At 39.9% G+C, this 16,968-nt stretch overlaps 1 long non-coding RNA gene across 1 annotated transcript in view; it reads right to left on the reverse strand.

Annotated features, from left to right (window-relative positions):
* LOC120411972 overlaps positions 1–16,968 on the reverse strand; it is a 129,055-nt gene that overhangs the window by 20,202 nt on the left and 91,885 nt on the right. Inside the window, exons 11-15 of the long non-coding RNA XR_005604608.1 lie at positions 7,539–7,725; positions 5,833–6,017; positions 4,618–4,736; positions 2,011–2,092; positions 1,577–1,676 (exon numbers count right to left, since the gene is read on the reverse strand). This is a non-coding gene — a long non-coding RNA (uncharacterized LOC120411972). The remainder of the gene's footprint in view (positions 1–1,576; positions 1,677–2,010; positions 2,093–4,617; positions 4,737–5,832; positions 6,018–7,538; positions 7,726–16,968) is intronic.

The raw sequence follows: 16,968 nt of genomic DNA on the forward strand, positions 1-16,968 counted from the left end.
CCTTCTTTCCCTTACCACAGAAGTTATTAAGTCTTGGTTTCAATTGACTGCACAGTGCTACCCCACCAGATTTGATATGGTTATTCAGTTTGCTTGCAAACAATGTAATTTTCCTAATCTATTTTGCTTTCATAACATGCTTCAAGGACAGCCTGTGCATTGGATCTGTGTAGTACAACTTAGTAAAGACATTATTGGTTGACTAGAGGCCCTTGCATCCAGTGGGGCCCAACCGAACGTCCAGAGCCACACTAAGAATTGTTGTTAGCTTTAGAATAATGTTCCAGCAAATTATAAGAACTGTGTTAGCAGAGTAACAGCACATACTGCTCTTACATCTTACCCCTGGGAAAGCTAAGGCTTTGATGCATGGAGGCTTTCTCAATCTGAAGAACGCCATGCACCTTGCTGGGGGACTCGGGGATATTTTCCTGATTACCACTGAGTCCATCCATAAGAGGGCACTGATATATAACTACAACACATCCATCATTCCCCTGAGTCCTGGATGAGACCTGGGTAAATACAGTTAAAAGCATGCCCAGAAACATGCAGAAAACAGCAAGGACCAGCAAGAGGCTGTTGGCACCACCCCTGCCCACCTTCCACTTGCCAGCCTGCATGACTAAGCCCTCATTTAAAGCAGGATCCCTTGGGAGCCACTGTCAGCACACATTTGGAGCACAGCCCATACTCACAACTCTGGCTCTGTGGCCAGGTGTCCTAATTCCTCTGCTGCCAGACCCCTATGGACTGACACAAATTACATTATTAATGCCTGCCTATAGCTGTTGGAAATTGTGAACCAGGTTTATCAAGCAGATAAATGCACCACCTTGAAGAAGAATGTCTATTTTTACCTTCCCTACTGTATTTATCTCAGTGGTGGTGAATTACACTGCATGAAGAAGGCAATCAGATCATAAAACTTCTATTTATTTCTACATGGTGTGATTAACAGAGAAAGGAAATTGCAATTGCTTACACCTGCTATATACATTTTTTCAGGTGCTCAGAAAGAATGGTGACTACATTTTGTTTTCTCACTCTCAAAAGGTAAATTAGAATATCATCTGTCAAGCTTCAAGAGTCGATCAACCAGCCTTTTATTCTTGGGTGAATTCCAAAATAGCAGTATTCAAAGGGCAGAGAGCACACCTAACAGTATGTGCTGCAAAGCTCCCAGTACACTAGAAGTGCAATAAATAAATGATCATAACAATAAAGCTGTCTTTCATGTAAATAACCATTCACCTTGATGTTTAAATTTAGTAAGCAATATTTCCCACTGTACATCAGTTTTGATGCATCTATGATAAGGCCAAATCATGAAGTGTTGTTCTGATGATCTTAACATAATGGTGCAAGGAATGGGACATGAAAACTAGGTAAGGACGGTTTAGAAAACTGAAAGAAATAAAAATATACTCCTGGGAAATTAAAGCAACAGAAAGTAAGTGTCTTCATGACAGTTCATAGAAGACTTAAGGTAATCTATTAGCTGTTTAAAAATTTATATAGAAATGATAACTGGCCTCACCCCATTTTACACAGTTCACAAGCAAGCAATTCTCACCATATCCAGCAGAGAGAGAGAAGTTCCTTCACTGGCTGATCACGACTCTCTTAACTCAGGTGTTTTCAGTTGCCTTGTCCAGGGTCTTATTCTCTGCTACCTACAGAAAAGGTTTAGGCAGCCTGGTTGGCTGATGTGGTGACTGAGGCCACAGGATTCAACAGCTGGGCTGGCTCAGACACCATGAATGTTTGCCCTGAGTATCTAATGCTAGCAAAAATGTATTTTCTTCCCTATCTGATACTGCATTAATCTGAAAGTCTTTATATTATTCATACATTATTTCTCAAATAAAAGGTTTGGAAATTAATTAAGTTGGTTTTGTTTGGGGTTTTTTGTTTTCTGAAGATCAACGTACTTTAAACACACCCAGTGCAATAAACAGTCTAGTAATATGAAAAGCAGAATGAAATAAATCTGTAAAAGGTAGTTACATTTTCCCCTGACATAGTAGCCTTCAGGATCTTAGGTTGTCACTGCCTCCCATCGTGCAGCTTAAGAAGCTTCAGACACTTTCTAGAGAAAAGAAGACAAAATTTGAGGTCTATTTTCAAATTTTTTTAATAGCTAGATAATTTCCAGACATGTGTTTAACTCATTATTTTTCAGAAAGCTTTCATTTGGTTATAGGTCTTCTTACTGAAATTCCATCGTCTGCCTCCCTCCAAAGGTTTGGCTTGGTTGTTTTACCTGGCACATTGAAAAACCCCGATGGAGATAGGATAAGGTAGTCTTATTGTGTTGAAGCTGGCTGGTTTGGAGTGCCTTAGGCTGCCTGCTCCACGAGGGCTGAGCATGCAGCTCTAACCCTTGTCTCCCAGACCATCACAAATGCCACCATCTAAAACCCAAACGCACATTCCTCTAATCTTCGGAAATAAATGGAACCAAATTAATAGAACAGTGTTCAGGTTCGTAGCTTCAACTATACACACAGTTAGAGAAACAAAATGTTCTGCCACCAAATAAATGCAGTCAAAGGGGAAAGAGAAGAAACTGGAGAGGTCCTCTTGACCTCTCCAGTGGACAGCACATTGCACAGAAGCAGTAACAGTACAATGTCCCTCCTTCCCCTCCTGCTTTACAGCTGGGTTAGGTTACTCTTTTAACTTATACAAATTCACTTTCCAGAGTTCTGTACTCCTGCTCATTGGTGGGAATACCAAAATCCAGCAAAACAAAACAGATGCTCAGGTAATGGCCTAAGCAGGTAGACATGAATTTTAAGGGTTTCTATACTCTTTAATGCAAGGACAGATGGCAACACAGGGCTGACCAGAAACACAACCCCTTATACACCCTTCTGAGCACTACTCAGTTTGGCTCTCTTGTAGTTCAATCCTGCCCAAACCAGCTATATTTTCTGGATGTCGCCTCCTGCCAGATGTCACATAAACCTGTATAGCATCCCTGTCCCTTTCACTCTTCGTGTCCATTCCTGTATCAGTCACATATTTCACTTACTATTCATAAAAATGTGGCTTGAAAAAAACATTTCTTTTTATTTGGTATTTTCCCAGCTCTGTGCCATTCCTATCCTGCTAATACTTGCTCCAAGGAAAAATATTCAGCAGGAACATACAGTGTGTATCCAGCAGAAGCTGCTGTGTAGTGCTCTCTGTTACAGAGAGAAGAGCAGCTAAAGACAGAACTGCAGCTAAGACTGTTGTTCCTGAACTCAGGTAACTAAAACAAAAGTTTTCATCACCAGCTTATCATCATTATTGCAAGGAAGACTAATTTCCTTTTTAGTTTTTCTACAAATACCAGTTTGATTGTCTGGTTTTGAATATAAATGCACCCAATGTAGATGTTCCATGGTTTTAATCTCTTCTTTAGGACATTTTTCTTTCTCTTCCAAGACATCCTATTTTTTTATGTCTTTTCATGATAGATAATAAATGGGTTCCAGTTAGGAATGCTTTTTCTTAATTCCGTATTTTCTATATTGCATCTAGATTTTTTTTAAAAAGGCCCTGCAAGTCTGAAAACCCACACTGGCACCAAACTGAAGTAGAAAGCTTTTAAAATGCTTCTAAATATTCTTCCAAGCCTGAAGCAAGATTACGATGTTTTTCTTGGCATACCTTGCTCCCTTTGAAATACAGAGACTATTCTTGATATGCTCTTGTTTTCCTTGCATTTTATTTTAACAAGATGTGTCCTTTGGGAATGCATCATGAGCCCCTTTTCATAAGTTGGCTCTGTCATCTAACTGTGGCATGTCTGCGGTGCCAAGTATGCAATGTATATTTTTGCTAAGTGTTATTTAAGTGAGGTTCCAAAATTTTCACAGACCTACATAAGTGTCACAGACTTTGACACCAGATGTGTTATCTAGTGGTAACCCCAGAACAAAAAAAAAAAAAGTGTTTTTTGCAGGAGAGCCAGGTAAACAAGTCTTCGAGCTGTTGAAATAACATGAAAACCTTCTTGAAACAGACTCACTGAATTCAATACTTAACTTCTCAATTATGAGTTGCTCAGAAATGTCACAAGTCCCAACACCCTGTTCTAACAGAATGCTGCAAAAAGCAGTTTCCACAAACCTGACTGACAGGAGATAAAGGAATGTGGAGACATGGATGGCAGTAGAAAAATTTGTTGATAAAGATGCATGTATTTGATCAGAAAAGAGTAACGATGTGACGTTAAAAATGCAACTTAAAAAATCTGTCCCCTAAATTCCACAGTATTGTGATTTTCAAGCCAGTATCAGGATCCTTCGAAAGGCCAAACTGTTAACCTTACAGTGACTGGGCTGCCTGTACTGAACACATAACACGGATGGTGAGGAGTCCATGCAATCCATTGGTCAAATACAACTGTAATGACTGCTTCAAGGCTTTCTAAAGCTTAAATGTGTTCATGGATACTGGTCAAAAAGAGAAACAAAGAGCTATGTAGGCTGTTTGGAACAGATAGTTACATTAGTCCTCACAGATCCTTTCAGTTGTGGATACAGTTTAGAGGCTAAAATTTTTCTAATGTCTAACAAAAATTGAAAATAAAATTAGTCTGCACTAGCAGAAAATTAAAACCTTTCCAGGGATGCTTCAGAACATTCAGTGAATGTGACAGTCGAACAATTCACCCAGCTTGCTGGCAGCTTATGTTCAAATCCAAAAACTGCTGGTCTTCCACAGTACTTGAGGACCTCCTGAAAAAAAAAAAAAACACAAAAAAAAATTATTCCAGGAATAGTTATGATCTCCACTTGTAGTTTCAAACAATTCAGTTTCTCTTTTCTTCTCTCTCTGCTTGATGCAAATACAGCACAGATTACTATAATGGAAAACTATATTCTCAGTTTCCCTTTGATACAGACTTCTGGACATCCACAGCATATGTAAATCACGTGAGTTTTCTTGCTTGTTATTTCCAAGTTCGGACTGTCTTGGAATTCTGAAATATTTTTTAGAGAATTGTATCATCCTATTGCATCCCTCACAAGCTTAGTCTTCATTCCCCTTTGTTTTCCCCCCTTCTTCTCCAAATAAACAAAAATTAATAGTTAATGTTGCTATTCATGAAGAGGAAGGATTCCAGGGTTATATGATATGGCAGGCAAACAGAAAAACTATCCTTCTTTTCGTACAAGCCATACATACATTATGCTAAATTTGGTGTAGAGAAAGCAAACCTTGCAGGCTCTTGGCAACCTAATTCCATCATTGCTTGCAGATGAAATGAGATGACTGGGGGTGATAAAAAGGCTGAGAAGAAGAGTGGGTTTTAAATTACATACACTTGATAACTCATTGCAGAAATTAAGCCTAATAGGTACAGCTGCTTCATGGATGCGAAGATGTTTCACATGGCCAGCACTGCCCATGACAGCAGGTGGGGTTTTGGACAAACAGCATCAGGAAGCAGCTAGCAAAAGGCAAAATAAACACTCCTGGAAAAACTATGTTGGAATTTGATCAACATGTTTTCTAGACAGCTCAACTCCTAAGAGGAACACAGATTATTTCAGTTCAAAAGCTACATCCGGCTGGGGAAAAATCCCAAAGATAAAAAACTACACAGCAGTAATGCTTGGCCAAAAGGGCTTGAGGTACTCTTAATAATCACTTGTGTGATACATATCAGCCACTGCTTCAGCCTTAGCACCTGAATTTGAAGACCTGGTGTTAGACTTCAGCCTGAAAAAGAATGAAAGAAAGGAAAGGAAGGAAATCCACCAGAAATGCTGCTTCCAATGTAGGGTCCTCCCGGGAGCACTCTAACCTGGGTCCTGCCATCCCACTCACCACTGTATGTTGCAGAGAGTCAGCAGTGCAGGTGTGCAAGCGCAAGATTCAGCTGCTGTGGGAACCACTCACTGGATGGATGCAGGTCTAAGACCTGGTTTTAATCTGCAGGGTTACTTCCAGTGCATCCCTATTCCTAAGGGATTCAGAAGTTTGGGACCCCAGACACTTATTTGAAAGGCCGCCTACAAAGAGAGACAGGATGAGGAAAAACAGACAGTAGCTTCACTGTGCAGATGCACCATGATTATCCATCTCCAAAGAAAAGCTCTGCAGAAAACAGGGCTTTCTCAGGCCAGTCTCAGATTTCTGGATGAGTTTCCACTGGAATTATCCCCAGCACAAAGCTCACTATCTTCTCCTCTGAATGTGAGTCACATACATACATACAGAAGCACGTACAGATAACATAATAACTATTTTAAAAGGGCCAAAAATAAAGAGAGCACAAAGGTCATCTTTAGAATGAATGGGAAAGAGAAAACCATACTAGCAGATGACAATTCCACCAGTTAATGCACTTCTGGAAGACACTCAGCCCTGTAATGTGCAGCATATAAGAACCAAAACAAAACTTACGTAACATTGCACTACATTGACATAGTTTTCTAGGTAGAGGCACTGGCTGGAATTCATATAAACATATCCATGGAAAAGTAATATCTCATCCACACGTACAAGATTTACCAAATAAGAAGACGTATCACAGCACTTGGCAATTACCATAACATGCACTTCATAAAGTGTAGCTATGAAAAACAATATCCAGAGTTTCCTAATAGGAAATAGCTAGTATGGGTAAAAGTAGGTTCTATTCAATTATCTCCTGCCTTGCAAGGAAACAATCTTACTCCTTGGATCCTACACAACACACCCCACACAAGTCTACGCTTGGTAGCACTCCATATTTTGATTTTGATTCAACACCAGGACATATTTCACATTGTCCTAATTCTTACTTTGCTCCACGTAAAGCTATTTCGGAAGCATTTAAATCTCAACCTCCCAAACACAAACTTTAATTAACATTTCAGCTATGATGATTATTTTTAAAAGAGTTATAGTGCAGCTCTTATCCTGCTAAGCAAAAATTCAAAACATTGAGACTGCATGTTAAACATTACAAAATGGAAAGTGAGGGTCACCAGCAGCCTCATCTGTAAGCATGTTTAAGTATTTTTGTTCTTGATAAGTAAGAACTAAACAAAACCTAGCCATGAGATTTGTCAGCAAACGTGTATATTTGCACAACACCTTGGAAAAAGGCATCAATAAACCCAGCCTTTGCTAAATGAGAATTTAGAAGCATTGCTTCCATTATACTCCAGGGTCTGTATACTTTTTAGAAAGAGATCTGAATCGGATCTTGGTGGCTTCAACATAAACCCTTGATAAAGAGTTGAGCAGAGCATTCTTCTCTTCTTTACATCTTTTTCCTCATGTGGTGAAACAAAAGGCATGAAATGATTCCAGACACCTTGATCCAAATGGATAAAAGGAAGGAACTGAAGGAATGCCTGATTTAAAATAAACTCAATGTAAAATAATTTTTATTTCCCCAGCCTTTTATTGCTCCTATTCAATCCAGATATATATGCTTTTTCTGGCCCTTTTGCTACCACAGCAATCTGCTCAAAGAATTCTCTCAAGCTGTGTCTATCCTGTGGGAACCAGCTGTGTTTTTTAAATCTCAGGTGTAGGCATACCTGGCACGTCTTGTCTTGACCTGGGGTGTATCAAGACTCAGGGCCACTTGTTGGCATCCTGCTTACAAGGAAGGAAAAGTGTACAAATTTCTTTCTCTTCATTTTTCCTCCTGCTCTAAGAAGAGAATGTAGGCAGACAGAGTGGGAGGGCATCACAATGTGGTCCAGCAGGTGCTCCCATTTAGACCTTGTAAGAAAGTAAAGTAAGACCTTGTAAGAAGTAAATAATAAAATTAATCCTTAATAATGGTGCTTATGCATGATTTTGCACATCTTTAAAGCAATAATCACTCTACAAAGTTACAGGCAAAAACAAAAGTAAATGTCTGCCCACATGACCTTTTTATGTGGACACGTAGTGATAGGACAAGGGGGAATGGCTTTAAACTGAAAGAGGATAGGTTTAGATTGGATACTAAGAAGAAATTCTTTACTGTGAGGGTGGTGAGGCAGTGGAACAGATTGCACAGAGAAGTTGTGGGTGCTCATCCCTGGAAATGTTCTAGGCCAGGTTGGAAGGAGCTCTGAGCAATCTGGTCTAGTGGAAGGTGTCCCTGCCCTTCCTGACAGTGGGGTTGGAACTAGGTGATCTGTCCCTTCCAACACAAACCATTCTATGATTCTGCCATCTGAGCCACAGCCTGGACTCCCTCCTGCCTACCTGGTTTGTACCACTGCTCCCTGGTACAACTCTCCATGTTGTCCATGTAAGAGCAGAGGTCACTTAGTATCCGGTCCCATGGATGTGCACAGGGCAGTGTGTACTGTTGTGACCACATACACAAGCCCAGTAAGGAAGTGGACTGGAAAAACTGCACACGCATATAGGAAGGGATCTTCTCTGCTAGTTCAAGCAAGAGGATGGTGATCCTACCCCAAAAGCTACTGGATGTCAACCTAAGCCAAACATTTTAGTCTCTGTCATATGAACCAATGATGGCACCTGTAGCCTGTTGGATTAATCACTTCAGCTACCTATGGATGCGTTCTCAAACTACCCAAAATATGAGGGAGGTAACATGTCTCACCTAAATATCATCCCTGGAGGCTTAAGCTAAGTCACATCTCCTTACAATTGTGGCGGGCTAAGTTTGTACACCTGGACAAGTATCAACAGTTAGGAAAGCTCTTCTGAGCTTTACTAGCTATGGGGCATCTTTTTAAGCCTCTGCAACCCAACCATGAGCTGAGACCTTAGTAAGTGGTTGCAGACACAAGTAATTTTTATATTGATCCATTCAAGTAACCATTTATAAACTGGACTAAAGAGTAGGAGGATATAAAGGGTTAATATACAGGTACAAAGACATTAATACTGCTAATTTGGGGATAATGTAATTTACCTCAGGGTTAAAATGGTACTTCAGTTTTCACCAATCTGAGAGCACATTTTACAATTTTGGATTACTGATAAAGAAATAATTTTGAGAACATATTCAGATATGTATCTCAAGTAGTGTTGCTAATAATTACCATCAAAGGAGAAGGGTGCATCCTCTTAGACCATCTTTTATAAAGTGCAGGCACTCTGGGGTCTCTGCCCAGCTCAAAATTGTACAGTACGTTCTCCATACAATGTGAAAGATTCTTCTCCCAGTGAGCACCTTCTCCCACCTTGTGCTATAGGTGAAGGCTGCTGTGTAAACCTGCCTCAACACACAGTTCTCCAATACCCTTTGCACTGCCGGCACTGTGGACAGAATCTGTGGAATCCACACCACTCTTTTTTCACTAACTGAAGGCCACCTCCAAAGCCTGAGTGCCCTAGAAACAGCTTTCTATATAAAGCCCCCCACAAACACAAGGAACAGATATACCTTCCTAAAACCAAGCCTAGTCTTTTCTCAATCCCACAAAAAGTTAATGCATGATGAACATTGCTCTTGTAAGCCACTCCTTCACTATATGGGGCAGTGGAGGTGGAGAGGGGTTCTCTTGGAAAGCCCATGGGTTTTGTCTAAATTCACTATTCTGCATTCCATAAAAAATCAGAACTATTTTCATTCAAGAATCAACTGTATACTTACATTGGGAGGAAACACGCGGCTGCTTTTATAGAGGAAGGTGTTTGGCAAGTTCAACTACCAGCAGCATTATCTCAGCACCTTCTAACTCTATACCACTATCTCAAAACATACTATCAGCTGTTGTATTTTGGATGCATGAAAAGATGTGGCTGGGTACTTATCACAGTAATATTTCTACCACGCAGTTAGTAAATCCACCTATGTAAGTATTCAGCCTGCTATTCCCACAGTCTAGCTAAATCCCTACCTCCAGTGTGTAAAAGCTCTGTCATGCGCTCTAAGTACAGGCTTTGGTTTACCTTTGAGGGGAAAGTCATACCTATGCAACTCTGCTGGTTGAACTCATGATTTTGCACAGATGTGGCTCCCACGACTCAAGTTCCATTGCAGATATGTATGCTCAGACTGATCCATTCCAATGAATTGACATTTGAAAGCTACATGTCTAAGTCTCTTTTGGGTCAAGCACTCTGTACAGTCACCAGAGAGGGACTGACAGCTCCACGGTGATTCCTCTGATTTATCTTAGATATTTTACATACTAAAGCTACTATTTCTCCCATTGACTAAAAGGAAGCCCAAGACACTTGACTAATTTATACGTGCCTAAATTTGACAGAGCACATTGAGCTTTACAAAGGTAGTGTTTATTTTTCCTCTCAGACCAGAATAAGGTATGTCAGCATAAGCACTGCCATTTACGTATAACTGCATCCCACTGGGATTTGAGCTGGCTAGAAGTACAGTATTCTGAAAAAAATGTCCAGTGCAAGAAAAATTCTGTGGTATTTTAAAGTGCCTGCAGCTGGCCTCTGCCACTGGAGAAAGAGGCAAGTACCATACACAGGGCTTTCCAAATACCGATCTTGAATAATTTATTATTTGAAAGAAAGAATTTGAGTGGCCAAAGTAACACAGCAAACAGACACAGCTTGCACATATTAAATTTTTTCCTGCATGTAACAAAAAATTAAGAGGAAAAAAACTTCCAAAGTCCTTCACTGTGAAAAATCTGCTTCCTTCTTCCCTTGCTGTGGAAGGGCTTCTTGTTTTGTGAAGAGATACCCTGTGATCCTACATGAAGTCTTCTATTTCTCATAAAGGTTTTTTGCAACAGGAGTCTACTGTTCCTCCTTCTCTCACAGAAACTTCTCATTCCCATTCCTGCCCTAAGATGACTATCTCTGAACACTGCCATCTGGGTCAGATCCAGATCCCACCCCTCCTTTTGGCCAGATTCCCTGCCAGCATTTCTCTGTTTTCATTATCCCAGCTCAGTGAGTGATTGCAAAAGCAAAAACTGATCAGAGAATCAACAGCCCTTTTGCACTTCCAGCTTCCTCAAGGCCAGTGAGCCTCCAGCTGCCCCTTGATTTTTATTTCATGTGTCAGGGACCTGGGAGAAAGATGAACTGATGGTCTTCAGCTACTAAACAGGAAAACAGACTGTTTCCAGAGTGATAAGGACTGGAGTCTGTATGGACTCCTCTGTCTTTGCTCTGCCCACTCCAGCCTGCTCCCAAAGGCTGCCATGAGCAGTACGTAAGTTAGTTTGGCTGAGAGACCAGCAATTGTTTCAGCTCTCCAAACCTGTGACATTTGAAGTTAAGGACAGCTCAAAAATACAATCAGAAGTTGCATTTTTAAAGTGCTAAAACCATTTTTAAAACAACTATCTAAAGAAGAAAAATCCTACATTCCCATTAGCAAATAGATTGACCTCTGTTGTTTTTCATACTGTACCCTCTGTTCCATTGCCTGCTCCAGAAACTAAATACCTCATTCTATTCACATTTCTGCAATACTTTATCCCCATAGCTTAGTATTTTATTAGCACATAACTCTGTGAAATTATCTCCCTTTTTTTCATCCCAGTTCAATTATTTTTCATGTTTTGATTAGTCTGAAGAGAATGATGGAATGCTCTGGTTGTACAGATACACAGTTGCCATATATGTATTGAATTTAATCAGGACTTGGAACTTCCAAGCAATCTATATTTTTCCTCACTGAAAAATAATAAATGCAAAAATCACCTAAATATTTACATAACACAAAAAACAAACAAAGAAACCCCCACCCAAACAAAACACCAAAACCCACAAACAACAACAGCCATATTTGTTATATTATCTAGGGATGGAATTAATCTTTTCTAATCCAGGAATTTAAAACTCAGATGTTGAAATATAGGGTAGTCATTTTTGACTCTGTGTATAGTCAGTGAATATACTTAATACCCTATTTAAGACAAGTTATCTTGCCCTATTTCATGACTACTATCAGATTCATTGATCCCTGGAGGTCAAACTGTCTCTCTGTTGACTGCAAAGAAAGTCCACAAAGTCTGGTTTAGATTTGTATGTTTCATTTTCAAGCATCTAAAACAAGGGGAGTTTTTATTTGATTTCCTAACAATTAAATAATTTCTAAGTTGCAAAATTACAAAAAAAAACCAAAAAACAAAGGAGACTCACAAATCCAGTTAACTGAAATGAGATAACAGAAATCACAACTTCTACGCCTGCAACATGAGGCTGAGCAACTATCAGAAACAATGGCATGATGGTGGCTCTGAGACAACAGCTTTACTGTCTGGAGCATCAAGAAGACCGCACCAGGAGGAATCATGAGGAACACAGACATACTGATTTTGGAAATCACCGAGACTTATCACAGCAAAATATTATTCAGGACTGCATGATCATAAATGAAGTTTTCATAAGCATTTAGGAAATCACATTCTACCTAATTCTTAAAATTGGTTAGATCACAACCAAAGATACTATCATTATTTCAAGACATGAAAGATGAAGTAGTAAGTGTGCCACCAAGAACCTTTGTTCTTCATCAAATCAGGAGTACACTCCACAGAAAAGGAGTGTGTGTGCTTCTCTTTCAGAGAAATGTCTTACTTGATACTTCTTAAGCTGTAAAGGAAGAAATGTAAGTTCCCTCTATACGTCTGAAGTAGGAAAAAATATCAGAACTCCCTAAACATACTAGACAACCTGTCCATAATTCTGCAAAAATCAAATATTTTAGGAAAAGAAGGCCCTTCACTTCAAAATGGCACATAATTTATTTCAGCGAAGCCACTACAACTTACTGTGGGAGGAAAAGTATACAAAAAGTTTACAGTTGGAGATGCCTGAGATGCCTGAGATAAAAAGTTCCCAAGAAAATCCAGTAAGCCAGCTCCTCAAAATTGCTAATGTAATGCTAGCAGCACTTCTATTATTACATAATGGATTTTACAGGTATTCAGCCATTATTTTTTTCAGGAAGAATCTGAGCTATTTACTGTTTTATGAAAGTTCCAGATGTGGGAAAATATTAATTAAACAACAGTTTTCAGCTCTATATTTCTGATTTCAGTCATGACTGACTAATTACCCAGCTTTATCAGTGGAAAGCCAACTGTTATCTTACAGAAAGTTATTGAAGCCATTTTTAAAATATCTCCATTTGCTCAGCCAATCTAAACATCAGAATTTTTTTTTCCAGAATCATTGAAGTTGATTTAAATGATTTTCCTGGAACTGAAAATCAACACTATGTGCAAGCACGGTATTAAACATGGTTTAACTTCAGAGCAAGAATTACATCCCAACCAGCATAAGGCTCTTGTAACACTGCAGCCAAGCCCATCAGGTATTGTCCCTTTTCAAGATCACCATTGTTCTGAGCCTTTTCAGATTTGCAAGACATTCCTGTTTGACATATTTCAAAAACAGTGTTATAATGCATAGCTCTGCACTATGATCAAATATATCCTTTTTTAATGAAGGCAGAGATAGAAACTTTTGTTCTAAATTGTGTGTTTGCTCTAGTTACAAGCATAACTCCACCATTTTTGAGGCAGCTAAAGACTCCCAAGGGCCACCAGTGCCCCTTAACCTGGGTGGATTCCCTTCCCACACAGTCCTCCCTAACTTCTTTTCTTGTTCCACTCTGAATATGAACATTTTTAAAATAACTTTTACAGGGTTTATATTCAAGAGAGACTTGGTGATTTTCTGCCATGAAAAACATTAACTACAAAATTCAATGTAGCTTCTGAAAGGAATGTAACCGTCATTACAATATATCATTTTGTTTTCCTTTTCCTTTCCCCTCCCTCCCTTTCCTCTCTTCTCTCCTCTCCTCAAACCACCCCTAATCACACTGTTGTGTGTGATCACACTGTTCCTTACTACTGTGAGGAACTGTGATACTCTTTTAAGAGTGACTGTCACACAGCACTTCCACACAAATTTTTGTCATGCTGTCTGCTCCATCCAGATGCAATGCAATCTATTTTTACTGTATCTAGAAGTGGGCTGAGATTAGGTCAGTTGGTTAGAGCATAGTGTTAATAATGCCACAGGAGGGGGTTCAATCCTTGTATGGACCATTCACTGAAGAGTTGGACTTGAGTGTCCCTGTGCATCCCTTCCAACTCAGAATATTCTGTGACATTAAAGTCAATGAACAATTGTTAATGACAATTGACACAAAACTGTATCTGTATTGTTCGTGCTGGTCAGTCTGATAGTACTGCTCTGTTTACAGGACTATACTAAAACCAATGAAGTTATGTTAAATTACTACCTCTTGCCACATCATAGAATTTACATAATTAAGGTTTATGAGTTCCTACACATAGCATCTTTGAGTTCTGAAGCCTCTTCTCACCAAAAAACCTGCAGGATCTTCTAGTGGATTTCATGTGCAGAGAGTAGAGGCACGTGAGGTGAGCTGACTAAATGTACTAGGCAGGATTCATAAACTAATAGACCCAAAGATACAAAAATGTAAATTAGTTTTCTTCTTATTATATTAGAGTCATAGATTTCAGTCCAATACTTCATGGATAGACTTCCTCCACCTGCCCTCTGTTTAGGGAAAATACTTATTATAATTCAAAAATAAGAGCTTGTCTTCCTTGTCATAATTTCAGGGATAGATAGCAGCTTCTCTGAACAAAACAGAACCACCAAGCATGGTTGTTGGTAGGTTTTATCAGTCTCAAATCATAGTTAGTACTTATCCTGCTACTGGTTTTTATTCACACACTGACTCTGCTTCTTGATTACTGTAAATTTTTGGTCCTACTTTTGTCTGTGCACTTACTGATTCTGCTGGCTCTGACACTTTGGCACTCTGTCCTGCTCCACCTTCTCCCCTGAGTTTCCTTCCTTCCCTCCCTCTAGTGATTGCTTTCCCTAAACTCCATTCATTAGAGAGGTCAGGAACAGACAGCATCACAGCCACATGGAAAAGTATTTCCTCTACTTCCCATTTTAAGATAATCTCTTTGTTTACAACATTGCCTGGTTGTGAATTGCTAGTGTGCATTTGCTCTAAAACAGGCAACAGAGTGTAAGAGCATTAAACTGCAAAACACAGAGATAGACAGCAGAAATTGCCATGTTGGTTGTTACAGCTGCTTGCCACACCTATAATTAGCATTGTCTGACAATTCCCATTCAATGGTGGTTTTTTTAGTTCTGAATGCTTCACCAGATCTCCAACCCCATAGCTTAAATTTTCCATCTGGACATCTGCTTTGAAGCAGTATCAGTCATAATGGAGCAACAAAGTGTAAAATGAGTCTAAAGAAAAGTCAGCTTTGCCCACATTTTGCTCATGTTAAACAATGAAGGTAAATGTATTCTTTGGGAACTTTTATATCCCCATACTTGGAGATAGAAGTTTGAAGCTTAGCAGGGAATAGCCTGGTGTAAGAGAACTTTTTCTCACATACATGGGAGGAGAGGACACATGGAGGAGAGTAACCTGGGATGGGAATCTTAAGGATTGAGTTTTGGAGGAGTTAAAAAGGTCAGAGTGAAGAAGAAAAAGCTGTCTACATAAGGCAGAGGGATGGAAGCCCTCTAAGATGTGGTCCCCTTCAGAGGAGGTATCTCACAATTCTGCTATAGCAAATATGACACAGGCAAACAAACACCCTGCACTCTGGGGAGGGCACATGGGAAGGATGGGTCCATGTCCAGTTAACCTAAAGGCTTCAGAGGGCTCACACAGGGTATCCATATAATCACCATCTTGGTGAAGCTGCTTCTTAGTGTTTAAAAATCTCATAAAGTAAGCATTGTACTGTGAAACATTTTCTATTCATCTCTTAAGCCCTGTGAAGTGGCACACAAAAAACTTGTCATATAAAAAAAAAAAATCTGAGACTGCAGAAAAGAAAAAGGAAATCATGCAGTTGTTTGCATCACCCTATCTTCATTTCCCCTGCAATACAATATATTTTCTTTACAATATAGTTTTTCAGGAACTTTCAGTATGTATACTGCAGGAATACATACCATTGGTTTGCAAAGACCCTGTACCTCATTCAGTGCACACCAGATCTTACACAGATGCCTTCCAGAGAACACTGTTGGCTCTTCAGGCTTACTTCTTTTTCTGCAGAAGTGGTAAAGCGTGCGGTAAAGTAGATTTATATCTTCCAGAACAGAAAGGATCATTCCACTGCTGAACACTTCCAAGAATAAATGGATTCTATATTTGTCTCTGCCACAGACGTCCACAAAAGGTACTTAACAGATCTGTGTTCTTTCAGATATATGTACAGCTCCCTAGTACATGTAAAGAGAGAAGTGCCTGTGCTTAATAAATCCCTTGACTATGCTTGTTTTTCAGCCTGTCTGCTATCTTGTCCCCAAATACCTCAACTGGAAGCCTGAATCTCTGCTACTCAGAACACAGGCCAACCAGAAGACTCACAACTGGAGATGGCTGAGCTGACATGTCTGGACTCCCAAGAATGTGGGAATGAGTCAAAGTCTCCAAATCCTTCAGCCCCACAGCTAGAAAGAGCAGCTACACTGAGATCCAGATACTTCTCCTGAATAAAAAGTTTAATGACAGCAGAGTCAGACTAACTGCAAAGTCTTAAGTAGAGACAAAGTACTCCTTGAGTTTCCTGCAGCTGAAACCACTCTTATTTGCTCCTTCTGGTAAACCTGGAGCCACTGCATGTGAGGCATCCTGTAGCTAAACCACACTTTTTCTGTCTTTGTCAGTGTCCTAGGTGCACGAAGATGTCTTACTGGTGTTGATGAAACTCACCTGGGGCCTCTCCCACCATCCTGCCCAGGGTCTAGGACTCCATTTCAACTCAGTCCAAAGTCGTCAATACCTGAGCTAGAGATGCCACAGGAGTGCCAGCCTCTAGCCCTGCCTCTTGCCTGGACTTCAGATCCACACTGCAGTCTTGCCTCCAACCCTGTCTCTGGCCTCATCTCCTTTTGTTCCCAGAGAGATAGCCTGGATGAATCCTGGATTTGGGTCATCACTCCTCCAGTCCAAAGCTGTTGATGGAGCCTGCTACCAGCACATAGCTCTGCCCATCACGCTTGGGTCTCATTGGAAAGCGCCTCATTGGTTAG

This window comes from Corvus cornix, chromosome 1A (genome assembly GCF_000738735.6).
Source record: "Corvus cornix cornix isolate S_Up_H32 chromosome 1A, ASM73873v5, whole genome shotgun sequence".
Lineage (NCBI taxonomy): Eukaryota > Metazoa > Chordata > Aves > Passeriformes > Corvidae > Corvus > Corvus cornix.